At 40.3% G+C, this 22,397-nt stretch overlaps 1 protein-coding gene across 1 annotated transcript in view; it reads right to left on the bottom strand.

Moving 5' to 3' along the window:
* Nucleotides 1-21,937, bottom strand: part of ZNF366 (zinc finger protein 366) — a 67,680-nt gene extending 45,743 nt beyond the window's left edge. Inside the window, exon 1 of the mRNA XM_011985218.1 lies at nt 21,458-21,937. The gene's annotated coding sequence lies outside the window, so the exon portion shown is untranslated. The remainder of the gene's footprint in view (nt 1-21,457) is intronic.
* Between the last annotated feature and the right edge of the window lie 460 nt (nt 21,938-22,397).

Raw genomic sequence — 22,397 nt, 5'->3', positions numbered from 1 at the left:
TATTCATTGTTCATTTTCCTCCACTAGAATGCAAACTCCCTGTACACAGGAATATTTGTCTTTTGTTTCCTTATATATTCCTACTGTCTAAAATAATGTTTGGTGAGAGGTTGTTGCCTGGCAAATATCTGTTGTCTGTGAGACTAAAGCTCAGCCTATGCACCTGAAAAATAGGCAGACTTGAGACCAGCCATTGGACTTGAACATGCAGAATTGGCCTGTGCTGTCAGTGGGACCAACTCGGCTCTACCTCGGTGCTAGTTCAGGAGACTTGGAGGCTCCCTGCACTCAGATTGGCCGCCCAATCTTACAGCTCAGTTCTGATGACTGTGAGGCCCAAGGAAACAGTTTGGATTCAGGCAGGGTCTAACTGGCTCCTCCCAACATCCTCTGTACCTCCTCTGCCCCACACCACCACACGCAAATATACCACAACATTCTCTCCCTTCCCAAGGACAGACTTGGGCTATTTCTAAAACTGAGATTCTGATCCAAAACAGTAGCCAACACTTAGTGCATCCCATGTATACAGGAAAAGACAGGAGACCTCTGAGCAATTTCCTGGCCTTATATTTTTCCATTCCAGTAAATGAGGCCTTCTTTAGCTCAGGAATCTGTCTCCGAACCAAGCCAATGCTGTAATGGTGCATGCCATTTGTTACTGCCTGCCTTATTTCTTTGTTTTTTTGAGATGGAGTCTTGTTCTGTCACCCAGGCTGGAGTGCAGTTGCCCGATCTGGGCTCACTGCAACCTCTGCATCCCGGGTTTAAGCGATTTTCCTGCCTCAGCCTCCTGAGTAGCTGGGATTACAAGCGAGTGCCACCACACCCAGATAATTTTTGTATTTTAGTAGAGATGGGGTTTCACCACGTTGGCCAGTCTGGTCTCAAACTCCTGACCTCAGGTGATCTACCCGCCTCAGCTTCCCAAAGTGCTGGGATTACAGGCATAAGCCACCACACCCAGATGCTTATTTTCCATTTTAAGTGATCAACAATTGGGTTCTTTCTGTCATGAAGCTTCGACAACCAGCTCTACTGGTTGGCTACCAGTTAAGGCACATATAATGCTACTGGACAGTTTCTTCCTAAACTGGCATTTTATCCAATAATGCATAATAGTCAAATTGAACTCTCTGCCTTCAAAGAGTTTTGCAAACTTTACACCTCATTAGGCTGAGCAGCGCTTGAGCTCTGCTTTATGGATTGGACCCTAGCAAGGTTAAACAATTTGCCTCAGGCTAAAACCTGCTTTGCTCTGGACAAAGTACTTTGTCTTCTTTAATGAATCAGAACAATATAATGAATAATATATGTAGTCCCCTAACAACTATGTTTTCAGTAATTTGGTTCCAAGTCATTTCCATGTGCTTTTTTAGGCCATATTTGGGGTTATTCCTAGTTTTCTGATATCATTTCACAGTTCTTCTTCTCCCCCCAATCCCCCACCCCTCCTCCTCCTTTCCTTCATCCTCTTTGGCTTCTGGGATACTCTAGCTACCAAGGGGCAACCGCCATGCCCCTAGCCTGACAGCAACCCTTGTCCCTCTCCCTCAGGGACCCACTTTCAGATGGTAAGCATATTGACATTAAAAGATGGGGAAGGCTTAAGTTCAAGTTCCTAGGTGTGGTGGAAACCACAGAATAAGTTAGAGTGTCTTTTGGGTTATGCAGTAGTGGACAAATATGGGTATGTTACAGAGCAAAATGCGAAATACCAGGAGAGGTTAAAGTCTGAAATTCTACCTGTGGCTGGCTGCTTAGGATTTCTTCTTCAGACTTTTCCCTCCCATTAGAAATAGATACATCTGAGAAGAACTGACATAACAGGGTGCTGGGTGCGGTGGCTCACAGCTGTAATCCCAATGCTTTGGGAAGCTGAGGTGGGTGAATCACTTGAGGTCAGGAGTTCGAGGCCAGCCTGGCCAACATGGTGAAACCCCATCTCTACTAAAAATACAAAAAAATTAGCCAGGTGTGGTTGTGCACGCCTGTAGTCCCAGCTACTGGGGAGGCTGAGGGGAAAGAATCGCCTGAACCCAGGAGGCAGAGGTTGAAGTGAGCTGAGACTGCACCATTGTAGTCCTGCCTGGGTGACAACAGAGTGAGACCCTATCTGAAAGAAAGAAAGAAAACAAAGAACTTACATAACAGGGTGCTTCCTCTGGGTTCCAGGAGGAAGAAATGCTGGACTTGATTTTCTAAGGGCTGGTGGAATCAGTCTTTCAGTCTTGTTATTTTATTGCTCCTTTGAACAAAGGTTTTTTTCCTTCCTGGAGACTGTTTTGGGTGAAAGAAATAGAGGGAATTTGGGGACATTCTTTTCCCTGGGTTATGAACATCCACCAGGCAGCAGCCTTACCAAAGTAAGAATAGAGCAACTGCTCTCTTATTATTTAACCAATAAAAGTAATAAGCAAGGAAATCTATGATACTTGAGACTAGGATTAAAAAGAAAAATCTAGCATGTGGTCAAAGATACCACTTCTTTTACATATGATTTCACCTCGAATGTGTTGAATCCCTTGAAGGAGAATTGAAGTGGGTAAAATGAAATAATAGCTGAGCCACAGTGATTTAGCTTTCGCTTTAACCTGTCCACATCTGGGGCATGTGCATACCCCCGTAAGCCCCAAGAACACTTTAGCCCAGCAACCGCATTTGGAGAAGAGGTTGGATACCATGTATGGAACATGCTTGTGAAATGCACCCACTATAGGAGAGCAAAGAGCTCAGGAGCTGACATCACACGCTTGGCCTTGAAAGCCAGCTCCATCACTTCCTAACTTCCCTAAGCCTCAGTTCCTCAGCTATAAAACAGAGACAAGAATACTTTATTCATGAAATATTTCTAGCTCTTCTTTTGGGCACATGATTGTATTGCATTTTTCTATCCCTTTATAGGCGGGCATGGCAAATGACTTGCTTTGGATAAAAAAATGTGAGCACATGAGCACAAGTGACATGTGTCATTTCCTTGTGGAATCTTTAACAAATAGCCCACAATTCTGGCCAGACGTGGTGGCTCATGCCTGTAATCTCAGTCCTTTGGGAGGCCAAGGTGGGTGGATCACTTGAGCCCAGGAGCTCAAGATCAGCCTGAGCAACACAAGACCCCATCTCAAAAAAGAAATTAAGAAAAAAGAAAGAAATAGTCCACAATCTCATATTATTTTCTCTCTCTCTGCCATAGCAACCTGAAACATTTCAGATAGCAGTTATTTTGTCAGTCTAGGGCCTAAAGGTAAGATGATCTGGATTCATATAGTGGATATGTAATACAAGTAAGGCATATATTCTTGTTTTCTTTCTTTTTTAAAAAGCCGGGAGATTTAGGGGTTGTTTGTTAATGGAGCATAACCTCGTCCATCCAGACTAATGTATTTCTTTGTGGAACTGGAGGAAGATTAAATAATGTACCGAATAGGTAATGTGCATGGCACATGGCAAGTGCTAAGTAAATGTTTGTTCTTTCCCCTCTTACCAAATTTCTCCACTCCATGATTTTTCCCAGCCCACACTTACCAGCCCTGAGCTTTGCTACCCTTCAGAAAGTTGTTTTCAATTTGAGAAGAATGAGAATGAACTTTGTTTTAAGACCTTTAAAAGTATTCCCTAATACCCTTTAAGAAAATGGGAGAGCCCCTGAATGGAGCAGAGTTGGGAATTCCCATCATGGGAAGAGAACCTTCTCTCTGAAATTTATGAAAAAGAAAAAAGCTAAGGGTCTTCTCAAGGGAATCAGCCAGAAAGTAAAACCCATGACCTCTGAAAATTTCCAACCACAGATAATGCTCCATACTGCAGCAGCATCATGCTCCTATCACTTAACTGGAATCAGGATACAGGCATCTCATGGGGACACATTTCTGACTCTCTTTCAGCAGGTTATCTGTCAGGAGGGAGCTGCAGTCCTTGGTCTGCTTAGTACCAGCTTTCCTGACATTTCAGCAGGGATGATGAAGAGGTCAGCGCTTGAGCTTGAGCTTCTTCCTTGCTGACTCTTTAAGACCCCTTCCCTTCCTCCACAAGTTCCAGGCTTCAAGAGTAGCTTCAAGGGTCAGAGAAGGGAAGTCAAGGGCCACTGTTGCTGCTTTGGCCAAATCACTTAATCATTTAACAACCTAGTCAATTAGACCATCAAGGTAAATACCTTTTTGGAGTGTTTACTTCTATTGTGGAGATAAAAGCTCCTACCTAAAATTACCCTACAAAGCCACGTCTTTGAGTTTTACTCAAAGGGTAAATCATAATTGGTCAATTTAGAAGGTCAATTTTGAAAATTTTGAGAATAAGGGAAGGAAAAAGGAATGGAAAACAGATGAGATAGAGCTGAATAAAGCCTTCACTTTTAAAGTCGGTTCCAGAAATGATAGGCAAGCAGGACAGCTCCCGTGGGAGAGGAGACATGCTGAAAGATGGCAAGGTACCAAGGAGAGCATTCATTCATGAGATTTGTACTTAGTTTTTGTGAAGGGATGGGCACTGTGCTGGGCATGGAGGGACAATGGCAAGAAGACAGTGGTGGCTCTGGCCTTCTCAATGGGGGCAACAGCATTGCTATTTGGGGTCCATTTTTCTTTTTCTTTTTTTTTTTTTTTTTTTTGAGACAGAGTCTTGCTCTGTCACCCAGGCTGGAGTGCAGTGGTGCAATCTCAGCTCACTGCAACCTCCGCCTCCCGGATTCAAGTGATTCTTCTGCCTCAGCCTCCCAAGCAGCTGGGACTACAGGCACACGCCATCATGCCCGGCTAATTTTTTTTTTTTTTTTTGTATTTTTAGTAGAGATGGGGTTTCACCATATTGGCCAGGCCGGTCTCAAACTCCTTACCTTGTGATCCACCTGCCTTGGCCTCCCAAAATGCTAGGATTACAGGCGTGAGCCACCACGCCCGGCCTGGGGTCCATTTTTCATCATGCCAGATTGTTGTGTGCATTGCAGAATTTTAGCATCCCTGCCCACCCCCAGCTACCAGATGCTAAAAGTGCCCCTTAGTAATTGTGAAAACCAGAAAGCACCCTCCCTATTTCCAAATACCTCTGTAGGCACTGGACTGCCCCCAGTTGAGAACTACTGAACTTGAGCATGATAGTTGCTGTACGTAACATAGTATGCAGCTTTCAGAGGAGCGCAAAGAACCCCAGCAATGGTAGGAGGAGCCAAAGAGAAATCTGCCCTGAGACCCTCTTCTCCCTGATGGCATGTGCTATCTACATCTTTCCCTGACCTGTGGACTCTGAGTCCAAAGAAGACAGGGTCAGCTCTGAGCTGCTGTGGAGCTCTCAAAAGTCACTGGATTTAATGGAATGGTTTAGGGAGTGCATAGAATTATTTGAAGAAATAAGGAGAAACTATATGGGGTAGGGATTGGTTAGAAAGAACTGCCAGACATTCCTTGATAGTAAACGAGTTGGCCTAGTACATGTTAATAGAGGTAGAGCTGGCCCACAGCCCCACAGAAGGGGTGTACATGGCCAAAGGCACGTCATTGCAGAATTCATGTTATCTGACCACTTTGGGAACCTGGCACACACTTGTGTCCACTCTAAGCCCTCTTCTTCATTTTTAGGTTGCATGTGATTATTTGGGAGAAGAGGAAGGATGATGAGAAAAAGGGAAACTAACATTTATTGAGCACCTAGCATGACCAGCCAAAGTACTAACTATGTCCAAGTATGTTATTAATATATCACAGAGACATTGAGTGATGTGTGAGAAGGAGCAGAAGCTTGGAGTTAGGCAGCCCTGGGTTTGAATTCTAGAACTGTGGCAAGTTACTTAATCTCTAAGCCACAGTTTCCTCCTATGGAAAATGGGGATAAAAAATACTAATAACCCAACTTGCCTGGTTATTATAAGATTTCATAAAATAATAAATTTAAAACACCAGAAAAAGACACTTAATAAACGGCAAGTATACTAGTATTTGGTTTTTCTAACAACACTGGTTAGAAAATATTCTCATGGTTCCACAGAGAAAGGAGGAAGACCTGAGACAAGATTAGGGCTGGGGATCTAAAAATATAATAAAGAAAATCAACCATTTTGTTTCAAGTTTCTTATTTATTTACTCCAGGTCCCTTCACTGGGCTTTTTGAGGAAGAATTCCAGCAGTTGCTCTGACCCTGAATACTGAATATTGGCCCTGGAGAGCCCAGCTCCACTCTGTACTGGCCAAAACCACTGGGATGGTGGTGGTGGAGGAGGGTTCTGGGTCAAACATTATGGAGAGGAACAAATTAGAGAGTGTGCAAAGCAATGTGACCTACTGGTGAGGAGACATAAAACCATACCTTACTTAGATGGCTAGAGTTCCCTAGTATGTTAATAAGGAAGTGTGTTGGAGACCTAGATTCTTGATGGCTTATGTTTAAATACTTAAGAGCTGACATTTAAAAGAACTTGATTTGTTTCATTTGATCCCAGTGGGTAGACACGGGATCAGTGAATATAGGTGACAGGGAAGCATATTAACGTCCCTTATTGTAACTATGCCTAGAAAGTTCTGTAAGGGAGAAAATGGGTCTTACTTTAGTGTCTGTAGCATCAGCACAGGGTATCACTATGACTTGTCATCTGATTACTACCTAGTCTTGGTAAAAGCAGTGGAGTCTGAGAAACTGATTTTTTCTTCATTGGCCCATTTGCCAGATACCTTTGTTAAACAATAAACAACAACAACAACAACAAAAACCAACCATGTCAGCCAGTGCTGAAACTCAGGACAGCTCATCTTTTAAAGTCAAGCAATAGGTTCTTTTTTTCTACTTTCAAAACCTCACAAAAACAAAACAAAAGCAAAAACAAAACAAAAGCAAAAACAACTGTTTCTATAAGGCTAGAAGGTTATTCATGTAGTAAACCAAATAGCTATCCCTGGGATGATCTGAAAGTAAAATCTTAAGCTGGCTAAACACTGAGCCTGCTATGAAAGGTCATTCTAACTTCCTTTGACCTTCTTACAGCTGTGGTCCTCAGCATTTTGGTTTGTGGCAAGAAAGCATCGCTTCTCTTCTCCCATTTGAAGGGTCTAACGGCCTTGTTCCCTCTTATGGTTTTTAATGAGGAATAAAGCCTTTACTTCACATCAGTTCCAAGCCCAAATTCTTCCCGCCTGATCCCTTAAATGCACGTTGTGATACATCTAGCAGATAAAGCTGATAAACCTGTAAAGTCTGCTGGGCCAGAAAATACAGAAACATCATCAGCTCTCTAGCTTGAGCTCACCGAAATGAATATTCCCCAAATGTAGCCTCGGCACAAAAGCAGCTGTCCTAATTGCCTGCCTGTGACCAAGGAATTGTAATTAAAAAATTATATATATAGAACTGCCCTTATTCCTACTTCACATTTTCATTTATTTACTAATTCATTCCAAAAATGTCTATCGAGCCCCAACTATGTGTCAAAAACAGTCTCAAGTATTCAGCAACAATAATATTTGCTGAGTATTTCCTATGTGACAAGAATGTGCTAAAGACATCACAGGCATTAACTCATGTGACCATCACAGCACCCTCTGAGGTAAGTACTACTATTCTCCTTACCTTGTCAATGAGGAGACTAGGACACAAATAAGTTAAGCAAATTTCCCAAGGTCACACAGATAATAAAGGAAAGAATTAGAAGTTTTTTGGGAGATAGTTGTTCGATGAAGGAAGAAATTAAACAATGATGATCAATACTTCCACCATTTTCTAGACTTTGATCAAGTATGCAAACCTATTATAGGTAGCAACTGAAGAATAGAAATGTTCTTTGCTACCAGAAGACCTAGATTCTTCTAAACACACCTTCTGCAGTTTGTTAGTGAGCCGTAGCTTTGGTCTACTTCAGCGGATTCCAGACTTCTCAGATGAAGGACCTCTTGTAAGTTTAAAAAATAAACCCATTTTGCACCTTACTAATAAGTTAGAAAAATACAAAATAAAAGCTATTTTGAATTCAGTAACATTAACATTTTTTTTTTCTTTTTCTCCTGAGGCAGAGTCTTGCTCTGTTGCCCAGGCTGGAGTTCAGTGGCATGATCTCAGCTCACTGCAATCACCGCCTCCTGGGTTTAAGCAATTCCTCTGCCTCAGCCTCCCAAGTAGCTGGGATTACAGGTGTCAGCCACCAGGCCCAGCTTTTTGTGTGTGTGTGTATTTTTAGTAGAGGTGGGGTTTCACCATGTTGGCCAGGCCTGTCTCAAACTCCTGACTTTGTGATCCGTCCACCTTGGCCCCCCAAAGTGCTGGGATTACAGGCATGAGCCACCACGCCCAGTCTTAAAATTTATATTTAATCAATGAATGAGTTAATTACTGTAACATAACCATAACATAACATGTACTATAACATAAACAGAGGTCCATATACTTCTAAACCATTATTTAGTCAGTCGAAAAACATTAAGCACTTGACGTCTACATACAGCCTCTTTGCAATAACTCTACATTCCCCTACTTCACATTTTCCTGAAGATCCATGGAGCTATATGACTTCGCCGAATCCTTTACTCTCTCTGAGCTGTAGTTTCCTCATCTCTAAAACGGGGATAATAAGAGCTGTTATTTCTTCAAAGGATCTGAAAGAATTAATGTGAGACCAGCAAGAATTTGGAGAGCCTCTTGTCCTAGAGAGTACAAACATCATTTAAAATACGGTTCCTGACAAACACAGTTCTGATGTAGTTAAGAAGAAAAGACAGACACGAAAGAATTATTAAGCAGAGCAACCACTAAACTGAACTGTGCCTTCTAGAATCCGGTTCTAAAATGTGATCTGATCATGAAAAGGAGTCTGCTATCACCTTATACACACAGGGGAAATTCAGCTCCTTTAAAAGCTGTCAGAGATTTTTTTTTTTTTTCTTTTTTCTTTTGGTGTCAGGAGGGCTACTATCCATGACTGAGACCCTTGAAGTTACAGGGATTCACAGATAATTGTCTGGATTTAGATAAAACCCTTGCTTCTGCACTGAGACTGAAGTTGGGAAACAGGGGCATGCACATTTCATGGTAATTAGAGGTGTTTGGCTTGGTTTCGTTTGATTTGAAGCAACAACTCATTTTTGTCGAATGACTACCATGGCAAGGAGGTTATGCAAGTGTCCCCATATTAATATTCAGTAATATTTTAATCCAAATGTAATTTAAGGCACATTTATCATGTAAACTGAAACTCACTGTAACTTAACTGGCTCAACCCCCCGCATAATGTCACAATCTTGTAGTTTTACAGCTTGCCTTCTTCACATTTTCAGGATGAAACTGACTCCAGGAGATAGAATCTTGGAAGAAGTTTCTTGAAGAAGTTTCCCTCATTGATATTGGCTTGTGGGGAGCAGAATTTACTCCTGCCTCTCCCTTTGGGTTGTTGCATGAAAAAATAAGCCATTTCATCACTGCCAGGACTCCCAGTTCACAGTGGTAATGAATATACAACCTGTTAACTGACATGCCTTTCTTTCCCCGACTCCCAGGAAAGCTCCTGGTCCCATGAGTAGGGGAGTTCAGATTAATAATTAAAAAGGCTAACTGCTTATTTAATATTACTAATTACATGAATTATCACTCTAAATTCCTACCCAAAGAGGGGATGCTATTTTATACCTGTTATACAGATGAAGAAACCGCACAGGTGAACGCCCCACGGTCACGCTGCCAGCAAGCAAGGTGGCTGGGGTTTCATCTCAAGCAGCTGCCCCTAGGACATGGTTGTAACTGCTCCTGTATACTGTATACTGTCTTGTGTGTTTGCCCCTAGCTTTCTAGGCTGCCGTTTCACTGTGGTTGACATATTTTACATATGTGACTAGAGAACATGGCCCCAATAAACTGAGAGACAACTGAATGAAAAGGAACAAAGCCTTTGGTTGTGGTTTTATATGTGGCATTTGGTGACATGCTGGCAGGGAAAGAACGAGAAGAATGTCGGCAGGCGAGAGATGCTCATCCCTAAAGAAATTCTCAGAGCATGGTACTTAAAATCAGAAGTATCTTTAAAGATTGGCTTTATTTTACAGATGAGAAAACAAAGGCTCAGACATTTGCCCACTATAAAAGAGCTGGTATGGCTCACATGGGTCTCAAAAACCCCACCCCATCCTGGTACAAAAAGGAAATATAGTTAAATGTTTCCTTACATCCCTGTCTCCCAGCCATCCTACTCCCTCGTCCAAAGGTAAATTCTATCAGCAAGTCTATTGTATCTTTCTGGAGATATTCTATACACATGAAAAATACACTTTGTTTTCTTTTTTCTTTTCTTTTTTTTTTTTTTAACAAAAATGATACACTGTAGAATTAGAGTACCCCGGCCTTTTTACTTAACTATATAGGTTGGAGATTGCTCCCTTATCAGAACTTATAAAGCTGCCTCATTTTTTTTTTCAAGTTAAACAGCTTTATTGAGGTATAATTTACATGATATACAATTCATGTGTTTTAAAATATGTAGTATGAGGTGTTTTAGAAAATTTATACAGTTGTGCAACCATAAAAAAATCCAATTTTGGAATAATTTCATCACTCCAGTAAGTTCCATTATGTCCATTAGCAGCTGATCTTGCTCCCACCCCTGGTCCCAGGAAAGCACTCATCTACTTTCTGTCTCTACAGTTTTGTGCTTTTAGAAATTTCTTATAAACAAAATCATTCAACAGGTACTGTGTGTCTGGTTCCTTTAATAATATTGTGTCTGGTTTCTTTCTCTTAGTATGATGATTTTTAGATTCATCCATTGTTGCATATGTCAATAGTTCCTTTTTATTGTTGAGTAGTATTCCACTGCATAGATAAACCAGCTTTTGCTTATCCACTCACCAATTTATGAGCCTTTGGATTGTTTCCAGTTGGGGGCATTATAAATAATGCTGCAGTGAACATTGCTCACAAGTCTTCATGGGAACGCGTGATTTCAGTTTTTGAGTGTAGTTACCCAGGAGTAAAATGACCGAGTTGTATGGTAAGCATATATTTAACTATTTAAGAAACTACCAAACTGTTTTCCAAAGAGGCAATACCCTTTTACATTCCTACCAACAACATATGGGAATTTCAGTTTCTCCACGTCCTTACCAACACTTCATATTTTCCATCTTTTTGGTTTTAGACATTTTACTGGGTGTGTAGTGACAGCTCATCATGGTTTTAGTTTGCATTTTCATAATCTAACAATTTTGTGTATCTTCGATGTGCTGATTTGCCATTTCTATATCTTTTTTAAGTATTTATTCAAAATGTGTGTCCATTTTTAAATTGGGTTGTTTGCCTTATTATGAATTTTAAGAGTTTTAAAATATGTATAAAACAAGCCCTTTATCAGATATTCTTAAAACAAGTCCTTTATCAGATATACGTTTCACAAATATTTTCTCCTAGTTTGTTGCTTGTCTTTTTTTTTTTTTTTTTATAACGGTATCTTTTTCTTGAAGAGCAAAAGTCTTTAATTTTGATAAAGTCCAATTTATCAATGTTTTCATGTATTTCATGTTTTGCATCATAACTAAGAAATCTTTGCCTAAGCCAAAGTTACAAAGATTTTCTCCTGTGTTTCCCTATAGAAATGTTATAGTTCTAACTCTTATATTCAGGCCTATGATCTACTCCAAGTTAATATATGTGTATAGTGTGAGATAAGGGCCAAAGTTCATTTTCTCTTTTGTTATAGACATGGAATCGTTTCAGTATCATTTGTTTAAAAGACTATTTTCCCCTCATTGGCACCTTTGTCAAATCAATGGAACATATACCGAGAGTCCATTTCTGGACTCTATTATGTTCCCTCATTTGGTAGGTCTGCACAATATTCCATTGTACTAAATTAACTCGTCTGTTATTGATGGACAATTGTACTATTTCTAATTATTTTCTGTCCAAATAATGCTGTGGAAGATACATTGCATTGTAGGTCTGTCTTTTTGCATCTTATTTATACAGGATAAATTCAAGAGGAGTCAATGTTACATTTTGATAGACATTCACAAACTGCTCTCTGTAGATGTTCTGCTAATTCACAGTTACACCAGAAATATCTGAGAGCTCTCTCCAGAACCCCAGAGAAAAATGGGTTAACAAATGTTTCATCTTTGTCGATAAAGTAAATAAAAATTGATATCTCATAGTTTTAATTTGCATCTTCTTATTATGAATTAAAATATCTTTTATTTTGTGCATGTTGATAAGCCAACTATATTTCATTTTATGTGACGTATGTGTTTCATGTCGTTTGCTCATTTTTCTGTTTATACTAAGCTCTTTGTGATACATGTTGCAAATGCTTCCTCCGGTTTTTTGTTTGTCTTTTGACTTTGTTTATTGAGTTTTGGCCCTGCAGAAGCTTTTTATTGTAATGCAATAAAATGCATGATAAATGTTAAGGCTTCTGTGTAAAACTAGAAAGGCCCTTCCTACTCTGCAATTCAAAAAAAAAAAAAAATCTCTACAGTTTTTATGTTTTCTTTGTTTCATTTAAGACTTTTTAAAGCAAAATTTTAAGTTCACATATATTTTTGTTTTTAACATTTTAAGTCTTTGATCTATCTGGAATTTATTTTAATTTAAAAAATCAAGTAGGAATATAAGTTTTTTTTTTCCAAATAGCTACCCCGTTGTCCCAATCTCGTTAATTACATAATTTAACTTTCTCCACTGATATACATGTTATTTTTATGATATACTAAATTCCCATATGCATTTTAGTTCCATTCATGTGTCAGTATGTACACTCAATCCTCTATTCTCTGACTCTAAGTAGCATTCTTTCCTGCGTTACTCACATTCTCAAAACAACACACAGTAAGTGAATGAAGTGCTTTATGAATTGCTTGTAGTAACACTTGAATCTTCTCTCATTTTCTCCCTGCCCCCACTAGTTAACAATATTCAAACTCTTTTTAACATTGCTAAGAAAAATATAATTAGGACAGTAAATCTGTTTGGAAGTTTAAGAGATTGAACATCAGATACTACATTCTCGAGTCACACAATTTGGGGCTAACCCATTGGCTCATAATCTTTTATAAGAGCCAATGATTTTGTGTCGGCAGTGTGTGTATGTGTACACAAGCGTAAGGTACATGTACCATGTACATAGTGATAGCACTTCAGCAAAGCACAACCCCTCCCAAAATATCCATATTGCTTGAAGAGCAAATACATTTGGCATTTTATGTCCTAATCCTTCTGAAATGGGATTTTCTCACCATTAAATGTCCTTCCCAACTGCTTGTATTAAAGATGTGATGCTGAAATTTCTCTCCTAGGAGACTCAAGGGGGAAAAGAGCCAATGTCAGTCATTCTGAATAGTGGGATGTGTCTGAATATATGGAGGATGTGAAGACACATGGAATGGGATTACCTTCTGCAAAATGATGCAGTTTTGAGCAGAACTTTGTTACCCACAAAACTGGTGTCTCTATTCCTTCACAAACATCCCCATTTAGATCTGGGGTCCAGGCTGCCACCAGAAGAACTCTCTGCCCCTGGAGACTTCTCCCAGTCAGAGACAGGTGATTGTGCCATGAAATCACTGGGTGCCAGGAGGGCTGCAGACCATGTTGGAGGAGACGCCTGCTTGCCTGCCTGCTGCATCACTGAATGTTTCCTGAATGTCAAGAAAGACAATGCCAGGAATAGTCCCTCCTTGCCCAGATCTCTGAAAAGCCAGGTAGGAGGTGAGATTCTGGATATACCTGCCAGCAACCTTTCAGAACTGTTCACATGTTCCTCACCCTAAGAATTCAAATTCTAGCACTTCAGGAACCCTGCCTTTATAGATTACGCATAGAACTCTTCAGTACCCTAAAAATGTTCAATATATACATTTTTTAGGATAATGCTAGAAGACCCTTCTTTGTACTTAAAAAAGAGAAAAAACAACTGAAAAAATTCCCTGGAAGTAGGGGTGAAAGGAGGAAATTCCACTGTGCTGTGGGAAAGAAAATGCCTGAACTAGAAAAACAGCAAGAAACAAGTGGTGGACCCTACGGAGGTAGGTGTTCCACCAAACAGCGCTGAAAACCTGAAATTCCTCATCTCCCTTCACTTTCCATGGAAGGTGGCCAGAGGTCCTCAGTAACGGGAGAGATGCCATGGGCTCCATCCGGGCAGAGGCCCCATTTTGTCCGGGCTTCAGCGAACCAGAGGCGATTCCGGTCCTCTCCCTCGCTCTCTTCCGGCGCTGCTTCCTTCCCCCACCCCTCCAACAATAGTCCCCTCTTGATTTCTGTTCCAGGAGAGAACGGTGAGTCCCCAGTGCAAAGGAAACTCTAAAGATTCTTTCCACAGAGTTTTCTCACTGGGAAGAGGGAGGCGTGTGGACTGGCGTCTCCTCCTTGGCTGTGATGCTAGAGAAGGGGATCCTCCCTTTCTCCCTGAGGAAGACACAGGGCAGACGGCAAGATTTCTCGTCCCCATTCTCAAGCATTCAAAGGAAGAAACCGGCAGAGTACCTTTTCTTCCTGGAAGAACTCTGCGGTTCCCTCATGCGTGCACTGCTGTTTTAAATGTTTTTTTCAAGCTACTGAAAAAAGCTAAACTATTTTTTAGGGTAATCTCCCTTAAATACTCATCACTACCCTCCCCGGGGGCTTTCTTACCCTGAGCCAGTAGCTTGAATAGTAAGCAAAGCCTTGGTCCCCTCTTCAACTTTGTTAGATCTGGGGAAGGGCCTAGAAATCTGCCTCAGGTAACTCTGATGATTGGTGCTCAGAAAGCACCTGAAAATAATACCATCAACCTTTCCTCTCTGAGAGTGCTAGGATCCCATGAAATGGAGTTAACTTCATGGGGGAGATCACAGAAATCATGCCTACTGTTGCTCACAGCTGAATAGATGGGAGACTGGTACAGTAATACCACTATTTAATAGGGAGGTATGTTGTCTTGGACAAGGTCAAAGTTAACAAATGGCTTTGTAACTCCTTGGAATAGGGACCTACATTCCCAGATCAAATTGTGTGCAACAGTTCAGAACCATAAGGCAGTGCTGCTCAAACTTGAATGTGCAACTGGTCACTTGGAGATCTTATTAAAATGCTGATTCTGCTTCAGTAGATCTGCGGTGGAGCTGGGATTGATTCCACATTTCTAACAAGCTTCTGGGTGGTGTCATGCTGTTGGTCCTTAGACCCCATTTGAAGGCTACTACCTTAAAGGATACACATTTTCTTAAAGAAATTATTAGCTACAGATGACACTTTTTCCTTACTAAGGAAACTGAAAACAAGCAACATTAATTTACTGACCTTGAGCAAATCACGTACTTTCTCTAGTTTATCTGTTAAACAAGGTGGTTGCCTTTCTTCACCTCTAAGATGAGGAGAATAAGGCACGTACTTGAGAATGGGGTAAGTGAAATGAAGTGTCTAAAGTTCTGAGGAGGCCCCAAACCTAGTAATGACTGCTCCTTAATTGCTGGCACTGGTGGTGGTAGTGCCGCTGTTGGTAAATCACTCTCCCATTTAGTATCAGTGGCCATCACAGAATGAGGTCAGAGTGGGGCCATAATCTATCAAAGGAATATAGGAGAATTGTCCAGAATTATCTTTGTGTGCCCTGGTACTTGACACTAAAGACAGATTTTATCAATGTTAATAGAAAGAGCCTTTTCGGTTTCTACTCCAATTAACAGACACCTAGAACCCCAATGTTGTTAAATGTAAAAAGCATCATCCAAAATCCCAACTTTTGGTATTAGGCATGTAGATTTGCCACTTTAAATTTGCCAAGTAAGTATAAAACTGCCTCGATCCAGTGGTTTTGGCTTTCTTCAATTGCATTGAATTAAAGAAAGGAAAGGGCATTGTGCTCAACAAGGGTATCACATTTCTCTCCCTGAATTTACCCCATGGTGTTTTGTCAGTTCAGCCCAAGTGGCATTCCTTTAGCTTGAGTTCACAGCCTTTGCCTATAACAAACCAGAGAGTTGAACATTTCCTACAAGGCTGGATCCTGGCTCACAGCTCTTTTAGTCAAGGAAAAACAAATGACCGTGCTCTCTTTCGCCAAAAACAATTTGCAAACCCATCATCTGCCCGGAAAATAAATGGAAAATAAAATGCAACAACAGTCTTTTCTGTGTATCTATCTGATAAATGTTAATTTCCCATGAACAAATGGTTGGGGGTGCTTGCCAAGATGACATTTTAATACACATGTAGCAGCCCCATGCACACAACAGCAGAACAAGCCCATATAATTCCAGTCAATTCAGGTGAGGGATAAATACATCAAGCTGGCAGTTTGGCATTGTCTAGACTCCAAAAAAGTTTGACTAACTTTTTCTTTTTCTTTTTTTTTTTTTTTTTACAAATTGACAGCTTCATTTGGCCTTGTATAAAGATAGCATCTTTCACTCTACAGCCCGCTGATTCATGAACTCATCTAACAAATATTTATTGTGCATCTATGACAGGCTCTGTGCTATTGTAGGCCCTGGGCAAACAACAGTGGACAAAATAAAGTCCTTGTCCTCGTGGTGCTTACTTTCTTGTGAACCTTGTATTACACATAATGCTGGATGAAGAAGTGTTCTTATTCTTTTATGTAAATACCATTGCTTTATGTAAATGTATTTGGTTTTTGAGTAGTCAAAAAGAACAGACATCATTAGGCTAGTTGTTTCTGAGGGTGCACATTAAAATTATTTGTTGCCTCTATGTTACTGTCAGAGGGAGATCTGTGTCCATTACTGCTTTACTTCATTATCCATATAATCATACAAGAAAAAAAAGAGTGATTTAGGTAAAAACCAAATCAGGAAAATTAGAACAACTTTTCCTATAAGGTTTATATTTTCCTTATAACTGAAGCATACAATATGACGTGTGAATGCTGGTTTTTCAAACACCATTATCAATCTTTTTACCTTTCTACTCACCATTAAATTAAGGACAAGGATCTAACTTGTAAAATAGGCTCATCTCAGCACACATTGTAAAAAACTAAGAAACAAAACCTCATGAAATAGAATCTACTAATATTTTTTAAAGGGAATAGAAAAAGCTTAGTATTTGTGTTTTTCTTGATTAACAAATACATGCTCACTCTAAGATGCAAATAATATAGGAATGGATAAATCAAAAAGTGCTATTCAACAGGGCGCAGTAGCTCATGTCTGTAATCCAGCATTTTGGGAGGCCGAGGCGGGTGGATCACTTGAGATCAGGAGTTCAAGACTAACCTGGCCAACATGGTGAATCCCCGTTTCTACTAAAAATACAAAAAATCAACCAGGCGCGGTGGCAGGCAGCTGTAATTCCAGCTACTCGGGAGGCTGAGACAGGAGAATCGCTTGAACCTGGGAGGCAGAGATTGCAGTGAGCTGAGATTGTGCCACTGTACTCCAGCCTGGGTGACAGAGCCTGACTCTGTGTCAGAAAAAAAGTGCTATTTATATTGATTTATAATGTTTACAGATCTAAGTAATTGATCTTGTGATTTACATATGGTTCTAGAACATTGATCATTATCATCAGATTGCTCAACCGGCTAGGACATTCCTTATTTCATAATACTAATAGCTTCTAAAATAACATTTGATATACTCAGAACTACCTTCTAGAGAGAACATCCAGTGCTGGATAAGAATTCCATTTGAAAGCATGGCTCTTCAAACGAGCATTTACAGTTAATGCCACCCTGAAGAAGACGGAGCAAGACATTGACCATCTGTTTTAGAGAATCACAGCATGTCAGCAAGAGTCTCATAGATCATCCCATGAAGTGGGTAGGGCAGGGGGAGACTGTAAACAAGCCCCCAGGTGACTTCTAATACACACACACACACACACACACACACACACACACCCCTCGAAAATTACTTATTTATCCCATTTTGTCATTTCACAGATGAGAAAATTGAGGTCCAAGCAAGTAAAGAAACCTGTCAAGTCATGCATCTAGGAAATGCAGAGATTGGATGAGAACAGCAGCATTCTGACTCCCAATCTGGTCTTTTTCTACTCCACCAAGCCACATGAGAGGGCACCTTTTACACGTTAGTGCAGAACAACTCAGCTTTGATTTGTCCCTAAGGTGAAGTGTCCAAATACGTATCTGTTGTATCACAAGCTCTCAGTCTAACAAAAGGACCTGAATGGCTTTGGTTATTGGTGGTAGTTTTTTTGTTGTTTTTGCTGTTGTGTGTTTTGCTTTTGGAAAGTGGAGAGAAATTTAACTAAGACCTAAGAAAAAGTATCATTGTTACTTGACAAACTAATGGTCATACAGGTCTTAAAGTTTAGAGTGAAAGAAAAATAGCAGTTGGATCAATCAGGCACCACACACACACGTGTGCGTGCGCACGCACACACACGCACACCCACGCACACCCATGGTGATACAGTGTTCTATTTCTGTGTGTGAAGGCGAGTGGCTCACTATTAGAATGTTTGAGGAGAGAGAACCCCAAGTGTGCTCAGCCCTGGGCAGGAGGAGAATGTGTCACTTTAAGTCCTTTTCTCTTTAGCTGAGTCATGGTACAACCACGATGGTCTCCAAAAAAAGTGTCTCCAGCCCTCCACAACCAGGGAAAAGGTCACCAATAACACAGAGCTCAAGCAGTTGGGGAAGTGGGTGAAAGGGAGAATAAAATGTCTACAATATAACTGAAGTCTCTTTGCACGTTCATCTAAGTTGAAAACTTTTATCCCAAGACAAACTTGCCCCTGCATTGAGCTGTGTTGAATATAGCTGCATTCAATGAAGTTAAATCTGCCATTTCTGCCACTAGTGAAGATGAATGTCAATACACTAAACTCTACACTCTTTTATTTTATAAGAATTTAGAGTTCAGAATATCTTCACTCAATGTGTGCCCAACTCTAAAGCTGTGAGGAATAATATCTGCTCTGTCAGATCCTTGATATAGTATCAAGCAAGAATAATGACACAGATTATAGGAGACTCATTCTATTATCTGTATTAACAAAATACAGTACTCTTAAGTGTTAATATATGACTCTTAAAAAGTATATAACTGACGCTGATTGACTCCTACTACTTGCCAAATATTATGTTAAGTGTTTTATGTCAATAGTTGTATTTAATCCTCACAACTCCATTATGTTGATGCAATTTTACATTTGGGGGCACTGAGACTTAGAACAGTTAAATACCTGCCCTGAGGGCCATAATCAGTAGGCAATGAAGCTGAAATTCAAACCAAAATTAGTATAACAACAGAGCCTGTGCTCTACTCACTCTAATTTGACTCACATCCCAGCACACAGATCTACAGGACACACATCCTAACATAACTTAAAATGTGCATAAGAAATTGTAATTTAGTTATGTGCACACTTTTGGCAGAAATTAACGAATAAAATATTGTGTGTCTCAAATTCTGGATCACTTCAAACTGGAATTCCCCCAATGATATCACAAAAGAGCCCTCTGATGACCCCCAAAGAATCACACACTGGAAGTTTCCACAAATGCCAACTCACTCCTTGGAGTTGAGTGAGTAAAGATAGATTGAGTGGTAGTGACTTAGACTAAACTAGTTGATGGCTTTTATTTTTCGGGTAGCCAAAATTCTTTTCCCCCGGTATCCAAGAAATATTTTCACAGCAATGACTTAACAACTTAAATGGAAATATTGAATACACTTTTTTCTTTAAAAGAAAACTGCATATCCTCAGCTTCTTAATCTCAAGCCACAGTGAATACTAATGCTAGCATTGGGGCTGTTTTCTGAGCCACTGGCCTACCCATCTTGTGCTTTCCTTGTCTTTAATTTAATTGCCTTCCTTGTCTTTAACAAATGACTCTGCTGTCATTTGTTTCCTATTGTGTTGCATCTGATGCTTTTACTCAATAAACAAAACTAGAATGTGTTCTGTGATGTTGTTTTTGTTGAGCACAAAATTCAATACATTATCAAGAGAAATGAAACTGAAAGGAGCAAGTCAAGATCGCAGACCTGCATTTTCTTCTGGGGCCACAGTTGCTGATAAATGATGCAAAAATGCCCTCGACAATCTATTCCAGCTACCTTTTGATCTGAAGATCTATGAAAATGAAGTAGTTAGGGGAGGTGGTAGGGTAGCTGTAAAAAATTTTCAATTGTTATTAGAATAATTTTGCATCCGCAAGCTGGCAAACACTATTCACGTCTCTTTATATTGCTCATTTTATGGTGCTCCTAAAGAAAGTCTCTTAAAAAAAGGAGAAGAAAAAAGAGGTCTGACTAATGGAACAAAAGCTACATCACAGTCTAGTTTTATCATGTTTTCTCATCCTTAGTAAGATGATGGTTCAATTTTGAATAAAGATTAATTACTAGAATGTGGTTAAAGCATAGTCTAGCCAAATTAATTTTAAAAATGAGAGTCCAGCTATTTTTATCTTATTCTTCACATCCCAGATGATTTTAATCAGTAAATTTCATAGCAGTGAATATTTTTTAAAAGTATGCATGGCCATTGGCTTTTATCCATTCGACATCTCTCTGAATTAAAGTATCAATATTGGGAAACATAACGAGTCTCGCAGAGTGACCTTGCTGACCTATTTTTGACAACATGATTTCGGCTCCCTCATGGCTTGTGATGATGGGTTCCTGGTAACATTATCCTTTATGACAAATTTAATCGAAGCAAGTTAGACTTTTAAAAACAAGTTGTGTATATAAGCTTAACTAGCTTGCTATGCCCTCTTTGGTGCTTGGAAAACCAGGCACTGGGTGAATGTTTTTCAATTGCGTCTATAACTTAGTTTTTCCCACCTACTGACATAAACAATCCATCTTAATCCTCCCATTCTAGTTGCATATCGTTTTCCAAAACTAAAGCTATATGCCCCAAAACCTTTGCCTTCTGTCATGTGGCAGATGACATCTTCCACTGACAGAGAATAATAAATTTACACTCAACACGCATGGGGAACCTGAACACATAAGCTCCCCACATGCAGAACTATTTCCAAGTGACATTCCCTTCTCTCTTTCCCTCCTACTTCAGTGATGCAGAATACCCATCATACAACAATTAACAGTCCTCCTTTAGGGGGATGCTGAATGGAAAGAAAAGAACAGGAGAAGGGCACCTCAATCCAGGCAACGTGTTAACAAAAACCCCAGAGCAAACCCACAGTCCTTGACAGATACCCTGATAAGATTCCCAGGACACAGTACTGAGGAAAAGCAAATTCTCCAGTGGGACACATCTCACATGCCAGTGGCTCCTGGTTCACCCAGCCACATGATCTGTGCCAAAATTCAGATTTAACACAGTGTCCTCCTTAGTCCCAATGTAATTCTATTTCTAGTTTTGCAAGCCTTAGCTCTGCAAGGCATCAGTATTCTCTTACCAAAAAAAAAAGTATTAGCTTAAATTCTGGGCCATCTATCACTCATATCCTTTGGTTAAGGACTATACCCTGTAAGGTATTTTCTGTTGAAGATGCCCACAGCAGTATCCACCCAGGAACCTTGAAATGGAAGCAGAAATGATTGCATGGGTAACTTACCAGCTCCTGAGGTCTGAATGGCTGCAGCAGCCCCACTCCTTTACCTGATCCCTGCTCTCTCTGTCTCTCTCCCTCTCTCTCTCCCTCTTTCTCTTGTGTACAGATTGCAGGGAACTTAAAGAACTCGCAGGGACAGTGTTTCGAATGACTTAAGAAAGAGAACAGGAACAATACTTCGTTCTCTTTTTCTCAGATGAGTACCTTCGGGAAGAAGGAAGGAAGGGAGGGGAGAGGGAGGAAGTCAACAACCCTTTGCTTTCCTGAAAAAAAATAAGGAAACAGAAGATAGACATCTCATTTTCTCTTAAACAAAATGTTGGAAGGGGCAAAAAAAAAAAAAAATCTTTGAAAAAAGGAATTCCTCAAATATGCTGTCTGCCCTGGGAGTTTTAAAGAGATGAAACGCCTTAGTGGCCTGGCCTGTCCAAACAAACGGTGTTCCAGACAGGCAGGCTCTCCTGAGCCTGCAGCCTCTGCTATCTGGTTTGCAGAACTGACACAGCCGAAAGGGAACAAATCATGTCATGTCGACTTAGAGCAAGGGAGAGCTTGGCCTGTTGTGCTAACTGAGGTAAACCTGCAGCCTGTAAGACAGTGTCGGGCTGGTCAGCCAGGACTCCTGGCTTTTCCTAGGCCCTTTGAAACTCCAGCATTGCTGCAATTCCTCACTGACTCTAGATCCTCAGAGTTTTTCCAGGATCAAATAGCAGATTTATGCCCACCGAACTTTACGCAGTGGACTCAATCCAGCTTCCATCACTGATGGATGAAAAAGGAAAAGAAGCAACTAACCGCAACTGCTGCCGGACATGGTTATCTCAGATCTGTTGTTTATATTATTCTATCCTCTACATTCCTAAGGCTTCTTGGATTTAATCACCTCTGGAAAACTGGAAGGAGCTTTCTAATTTGTTTTCAAAATACTGCGAGGCAGCATAGG

Source organism: Mandrillus leucophaeus, unplaced genomic scaffold (genome assembly GCF_000951045.1).
Source record: "Mandrillus leucophaeus isolate KB7577 unplaced genomic scaffold, Mleu.le_1.0 Scaffold281, whole genome shotgun sequence".
NCBI classification, from domain to species: domain Eukaryota; kingdom Metazoa; phylum Chordata; class Mammalia; order Primates; family Cercopithecidae; genus Mandrillus; species Mandrillus leucophaeus.
The sequence above is the reverse complement of the archived record's forward strand: the minus strand, read 5'-3'. Positions and strand labels throughout refer to the sequence as shown.